This window comes from Heteronotia binoei, chromosome 3 (genome assembly GCF_032191835.1).
Source record: "Heteronotia binoei isolate CCM8104 ecotype False Entrance Well chromosome 3, APGP_CSIRO_Hbin_v1, whole genome shotgun sequence".
Lineage (NCBI taxonomy): Eukaryota > Metazoa > Chordata > Lepidosauria > Squamata > Gekkonidae > Heteronotia > Heteronotia binoei.
Window position 1 is genome coordinate 136,658,650 of NC_083225.1, and position 7,339 is coordinate 136,665,988.

The 7,339-nt window shown below is 41.2% G+C and overlaps 1 pseudogene; it reads right to left on the minus strand.

Moving 5' to 3' along the window:
• Nucleotides 1-2,052: 2,052 nt before the first annotated feature.
• Nucleotides 2,053-3,298, minus strand: LOC132569106 (LRP chaperone MESD-like; annotated as a pseudogene).
• Nucleotides 3,299-7,339: the final 4,041 nt, after the last annotated feature.

Sequence of the window (7,339 nt, forward strand, 5' to 3'; positions counted from 1 at the left end):
CATTATTTCTAAATTGAAGAAAGGCATTTAAAAGGTGTGTGGTCCCTTTATATGTGATTTCCAGAACTCCCTTCAGAGTTCAATCATGCTTGTCACATCCTTGCTCCTGGCTCCACCCCCAAAGTCCCCAGATATTTCTTGAGTTGGTCATGGCAACCCTAGACCTTAACACTCTGAGGCAACTGGCTGCTTTGTTTAAGTTGAAGAGAAAGGCAAGCATCTTTTAAAACTTTTAACTATAGACCAATCCCTCCCTCCCTCCCTCTGTGATTCTGCAAAAAAAAAGGGAAAGGCTCTTTTGTCTTTGGAGAAGGAGAGAAACAAAACAGAAGGGGGGAGGGGCATCAACTTAAAAAGAGAGAGGCAGAAATGGGAGGGCAGTGGATAGCACTTAACCACAGAAACAATTCTACTTTAGAAAGGATTAGCGATTCAAAAGCAAAAGAGAACAAAGAACTGTAGAAAGTTTTGCTTATCGAGAGGAAGTAGAGTGCTGGAAGTGGTCTGAATGCTGAATGATGGCAAAGAAATTCAGAAGACACAAGAAGGAGTGCTGCAAGACAGATGTGAAAGTGGGATGCAATGCAGAAGGGAAGACTTTGATGCACTCAGAAACCAAAGCAAAATACAAATGTAGAAAGGGCCATTGCTGCTAGCCTTCAAATCTTGCTAGCCTGTCTGTAAAAGGCAGGCCTCTTTTAAGGGCTGCTTTGGTCTTTGAAGGAGGATTCATCAGGGCCAGGCATCTCAGCAACCATTGGATAGCTTGATAGCACACAACTTGCACAAATCACCCAGACCTGGCTACTTGCTACTATTCAACAGCAGTCACCACATGACAGTCAGTGTGGAGAAGCACTTAAAAGTTTCAGACTAGGATATGGAAGACCCAAGTTCAAATCCTCATTCTGACATGGTGCTCACTGGGTGGCCTTGGTCCAGTCACACTGCCAGCCTAACCAACCTCACAGTGCTGTTGAGAGCATAAAATGAAGGAGAGGAAAATGATGTAAGCTTTGAATTTCCATTGGCCAGGTATAAATTAAGCAAATAAAAATAAATAAAGCTGAAGATGGGCTGGGGGGGTCATATAAAATTTGATGGATGGGTGAGTGAGAAGGAGAAAAAGAAGCAGATAAGGGAGCTGATGGGAAGAATAAAATATTTCAGATTTTAGAATCTGATCATTAAACCACACTGACTATTGTGTCGAGATGTAGCAAGTGACTGGGATAGATGCAAGTCAGATGTCAGCAAGTCACCCAGTGATTGCTCCTGTTTTTGGCTCCAATAAGTCTTCCCTTAATGGCCAAAACAGCCCCAGAAAGTTTTCTGCTCCTCCCACTGCCTTTTATTCACAGAAAACAAGACTTAAGAGCTGGCAATACTATACTGGTTGCTTAGAACTGCCACGGAAGGCATTCATTTCTTAAAGCTACAGGTTCTGATTCTAGTAGCCACAGTGAGGTCACGCTGATAATTAGATATAATGTTTATCTTAATTTTAAAGATGCAGGTAAAGGATAGCTGAAATCATATTTTGCTAAACAGGTGCACATAGATGGAGGATGGAAATGTACCCTATCACTTGCCTATTTTGATGGTTATATTTGCTTTGGGAGCTTGTTGCCAAATGTTACTTTCCAGTGTCTATATGCCTGTGAAATACACATGTATTCATACGTGCCACTGTATGTATTTTCTCCAATATTTGGACACCCTTGCCTAGTTAAACTTAACATAAAGCAGCCCTAAGTGGCATTCTTATACACATTATACCACAGCAATAAAAAAATATTCATAGTAATCCCAGGTCATTGTGTTCTATCATTCATATTTCTAATATTTAATTCTGCTCAAGAGCAGTTCCATGAGAGCTCTCTCAGCCCCACTTACTTCACATGATTACTGTTAGTTAAATGCTCAAGTACTTCCAAGTATCAAATCCATACAAAAATTAACACTAGCAATCTGTGGACATTAACCCTCATGAATAAGTAAACTGACCCCTTGAAATCCAGTGGGCTACTCCACAGTCTCATTTCGTTTTTTCCTCTGCCTCCCCCCCTATGGTGTTCATTCTGATTTACTTATTATCATAGATCTTCTTTTGGTTTGCTCGCCTGGTTGTTGTCTTTCAGGGATCCAGATTTCTTCTCCGTATCTTTTTTCTTTTTGGAATTTTCAGGTTTGGTCTTATTTTTCTGTTTCTCATTTTCCATGGCTCCTTTGTCAGGATATAGCTGAAGAAGAAGAAGACATTGGATTTATATTCCGCCCTCCACTCAAGCGTCTCAGAGCGGCTCACAATCTCCTTTATCTTCCTCGCCCACAACAAACACCCTGTGAGGTGGGTGGGGCTGAGAGAGCTCTCCCAGAAGCTGCTCTTTCAAGGACAAGCTCTGTGATAGCTATGGCTGACCCAAGGCCATTCCAGCAGATGCAAGTGGAGGAGTGGGGAATCAAACCCGGTTCTCCCAGATAAGAGTCTGCACACTTAACCACTACACCGAACTGGCTCTCCAGCTGACCCTCCAGAGTTACATCTGCACACCTTCCTTAATTGATCAGGAAGTCTTTGATCTCCCATGCATAACTTCCATCTCGCAGCATAAAGATGGCACGATTTGAACTGGCAATAAACCTTTGTACATCATAGTTGGCATTGAAAAGGCTGTCCTGCCACAAATAAGTGATCTGTTCTGTTTCTTTCTCAGTGGGATCTCCTGACACAATATCAGAGTCTTTTCTTTCTTGGTCATCTTCAAAACACTCAGGCTTGCTGAGATCAATCTTTGAGAAATCTATTGGTGCAGAGGAACACTTGTGCTCTGGAAGATCACTTTCTTCAATATTATCAAGGATGCCTGTTGTGGGGGAGGGGATGGGAAAGGAGATTGTAAGCTGATCTGAGAGTGATTTCCCATGAGGCTTGTTCTGGGTGGAGAGCCCTTTTGCTCCTGGGGCTTCTTTCTGTTTTCTCACAAGTTGCCCCGGAACTGCGAGTTGGTGCGGCGCTCTTCCACAGCAAGCAGAAGCCTCTTCCAAGAAGTTTCTGCTTGCCACAGGAGAATGGCACACCAACCTGCAGCTCTGGGGCAACTTGTGTGAAAATGGAAAGAAGCACCAGGATCAAAAGGGCTCTCCACTCGGAACAAGCCCTAGTGTGAAATTGGTATGAGACTCTGCACGAAGGGCAGGGTATAAATCCAATTTCAAATTCTCCTTCTTCCTCCTCCTCTTCTTCCATTATATTCTGATCATGTGAAAAATGAATTTCCTTGCTGCAAAAATGCATCTTTATTTCCTATTTTCTAATATTATTATTTAACTTTTCCTGGCAGTTTGATTATGAAGGGTTATTTTACAATCCTTGCTACAGCTGTAAAATAAAGCAGCCATTCACTATGTGTTTCTTGGATTCAAACTCACTTAAACCCTACCATTTTAACATCAAGTATTAAATCTCATCTAAATTTTGGTTGTGTTTATAAATCTGCTAAAATGCTCATATTCATGAGGTGCCAACTAAAAATGCTGAAGTACATCCATGCATGTACTACATTTCATATAATGATACTTTTGACCTTGCCACAGTGATTCTTTGTCTCAGAATTACTGGTTTGGGATTGATTGTTATTATTGTTGTTATATTCTGATTTGTAAATATTTATGACCATTCATATGCAATGTTTTTATAAGGTGTTTTAGTGCACTGTACTCTAATTCTGCAATCTAGTTCTATTACATTATTGGTAGCACGTATTATACTGTTCTTAAAGGTAAAGGTAGTCCCCTGTGCAAGCATCGTTATTGTTTCAGCAAAAAAACAAACTACAAATGAATCAAGATTACTTCTACTACAACTGCTACTGTATTGAACAATGCATATTCAATATTATTTTTAGAAGTTATAATTAGAAGGGGTGGAGACAAGAACATGTGAGACTTAAATCTGCTTGTAAATTTTAATAACCTGCTTTCCTAACAAAAATGGGTTGGAAGGGGACATTGTAAACCATTCCCCTTGTAAGATACCAAGCAGACCGAACATGTGTTACATAAATGGCTGCCTCATGTTGCAAGTCCAATAAGAGAGCAATATCAACTTTACTTAAGGTCCCCTCCCACAACATACACTCCTTCCTTGGGGCTTGGGTCTAGAGCTTCCCACCTGTCCCTCCTATACAGCATTATGGGCTGTGTTGCAAAATTGCCCAGCAGTTTTCTCTTGTACCATTGTTAACATCAATAGAAATGCTGCCATTGACTTCAGTGGAGCATAGAATAAGCAATGGAGGAATGGGTAAAGACTAAGGCCGCAGTCATAGTCACCATTAAATCCATCCCTAACCTGTCGCTATTATACCCTGCAGCTTTTTTTACAACGAATTTCCTGATCAGACATTCCTCCATCCTTCAGTTCTAAGCAGCGTTGGTCCCGTTGTTGGTTGATCAGAGGTCTCAACCGGACCTCATTTTTTGAGATGGCATTCCACGCTCGTGCAAGCGCAGTACCGTGGGATATTGTGCTTGTTTTTTTAAAAAAAGGTGCCAGAAAAGGTGGGTGATCTGCCCCCCCCCCATTTAAACACCTGGAAAGGAAGGGGAAGCCCAGGAGTTCTCTTTGCTGTCTCTCTGCCTGGTGGGGAGACAGCAAAGGTGGGTCATCTTCCTCTCCCCCCATTTAAACACCCCTCCGTGGTGTTCAAATTGTGGGGGGAGCACGGCAACTCTCTTTGCTGTCTCTCTGCCTTGCGGGGAGACAGCAAAGGTGGAGGATCTTCCTCCCCCCCCCCATTTAAACACCCCGCCATGGTGTTTAAATGGGAGGGGCACGACAACTCTTTTTGCTGTCTCTCCGCCTGGCAGGGAGATGGCAAAGGTGGGTCATCCTCCTCCCCTGGCAAGGAGACAGCAAAGGTGGGCAATCTGCCTCCTCCCCATTTAGGAAAGGTCCCCTGTGCAAGCACCAGTCATTTTCGACTCTGGGGTGATGCTGCTTTCACAAAGTTTTCACAGCAGACCTTTTATGGGGTGGTTTGCCATTGCCTTCCCCGGTCATTACACTTTCCCTCCAGGCAAGCTGGGTACATATTTTACCGACCTCGGAAGGTTGGAAGGCTGAGTCAACAATTGCTGGCGCAATGATATCATTTGGAGTGGGCTCTCTCAGGGAAGCGGATGTGCAATTGCGACGAGTCGGCTACAATGGAGCATTCAAACATAGAAAGTACACGCAGGAGTCATCGGAAGCATTCTTATTCCGGATTTAATGTACTTTCAAAAAAGTCCACGTCTCAGTCGTGGCAGTTCGGGAGACGAACGAGTCAACGACCATTGCCAGATGCTGATGTTTGGACACCGCATAAAATCCAACATGCATCTGGCTTTCTTCCATGCCCATCTCGTCAGTTTTTGTGCGTCTGACCTCAGCCTAAGACTAGATCCTGATTTGACTTGCAGTATGGCAATTTAGTTCACTTGCTATGGCTGAAATCTGGCTGAATTCTGATATGAATCTTTACTTAGATAACAAAGCTTGGCTTTAATAAGGTAAAGGTAATTTTCAGTAGAAAAACTGCTGGTAAAATACATTGCAAACATAATAGCATCATTTCTCCAGGCACTTTACTTTCCAGGTACAATAAAGATAATAAGAAATCAGGAACTCAGTTACAGGTAATTGGCAACAAATTAATACTTCATTTCGTTGGGAGCCAGTTTGCTGTACTGACAAGTTATTGTGTCTTCATTAGTTGTATACTGATTCGTGTGAAAATACTATTTAATATATTAAATGTTGACACACTTAACTACCTGCTATAATATAAAGAATACAATGATATTGCAATATAGTTTTAAAACTACTTCCTCTTGACACTTTTACAATGATAGGAAGCAAAGCTGAATACTACACTATAGATTTGTAACAAAGAATGTTCATTGCAGACCGTACAGTAGAATTGATAAGAAAAATTAAAACTGTAGCACTTCAATAGTGTTAATTTGAGTTCCTTTTCTAACAATTTTCATCATTTTATACCACTAGGATGACATTTAATTTTTTATTATTCATTTAGAACATTGTAATGTAACCTGGCCAAATCAAATTACAAAATAAAACATAATTTAAAAGATAAAAACTTAGAATTCGTTAATTAAAACATTATTAAAAACTCACCCGAGTATAAAGACTGATAATTAAGCAGCATAAAAAGAATAAATTTTCAGGTTAAAAGCACATTATGAAAGTTATGTTAAAAGCTCTAGCTTTAACTAAAATTCTATATAAAGCAGATTTTGTTTTGGCTTGGTGCTTAAAAGATAGAGTAGGTTTAGGGCAGCTATAGGAGAAGACTCACCACTCTGGATGATCCATTTCCCACCATTGCTCAGTCAAGGGAAGGGGGGGGGGATTGGCAGGGTGTCGCATCAATGCTATAATGTCACTTCTGGTATAACCAGAAAGTGACATCATCACATAGGTGTAACATTCTAAGAGTCATTTAACATTTAATGGTTAAACCATAGAGTTTTTGTTAAATATTAACACTCATGAAATAAGTTGATCTCACCTCCATTTTGCATTGGAAATGATGTAACAGTTTGGACACATTGCCAGTTGAGTAGTTTTCTTTTCTTAACAGTTTTGGCATAGCGACCAGCGGTTGCATTCCTGATCACTCTTGTGGGAATGGGTTGACCATACAACTTTTTGGGTCACCAAAAGTAGGTAGACCCAGTAGGACCCCGGTTGGGGGGTTCTCAAGGCATGGGGAGAAAGAGGAGGGTCAAACTGGGGCTGTCAGCTCCATTTTGAGCTTCCTGGTATCCACGAAGCCCGGGTTGTTATGGACGCCTTAATGGTGAAGAAGCTGTGAATGCCAGAGAAAAGGAGAAAGGGGAGCAAGGTTTTTACAACTGAGAAGAGACTTCTAACAAAAGGAAATATACAGAGCTAAGGGGTTTACTATGTGCTAAAGAATATACAGTGGCTTGTAATTTACGGTCAGATGATGGAAGGGCGGTGAACTGAGTGTGGTGATGGAGAAGAGAAGTTTGGAACTGATGGTGACAACAGCAGAAATGAATTAAAGGTTCAGCGTTTGGTATACTTGGTTAGCAGGCGAATTGCGGTTTGTGGATGTACGTTTAGCTGATTATTCTTATAAATACAAACTCTCTATTCAATTAATTTTGACTGCATGATTTTTGGGGCTGTAAAAATAATCATATGTGACTGCTTCTTTTGTGCTACATGGATGGTGTTATGGAAGGGACAGAATAGCTAAAATCAAAACTCTAAATGAACTGGCTGGCAGGATTTACTACAGAG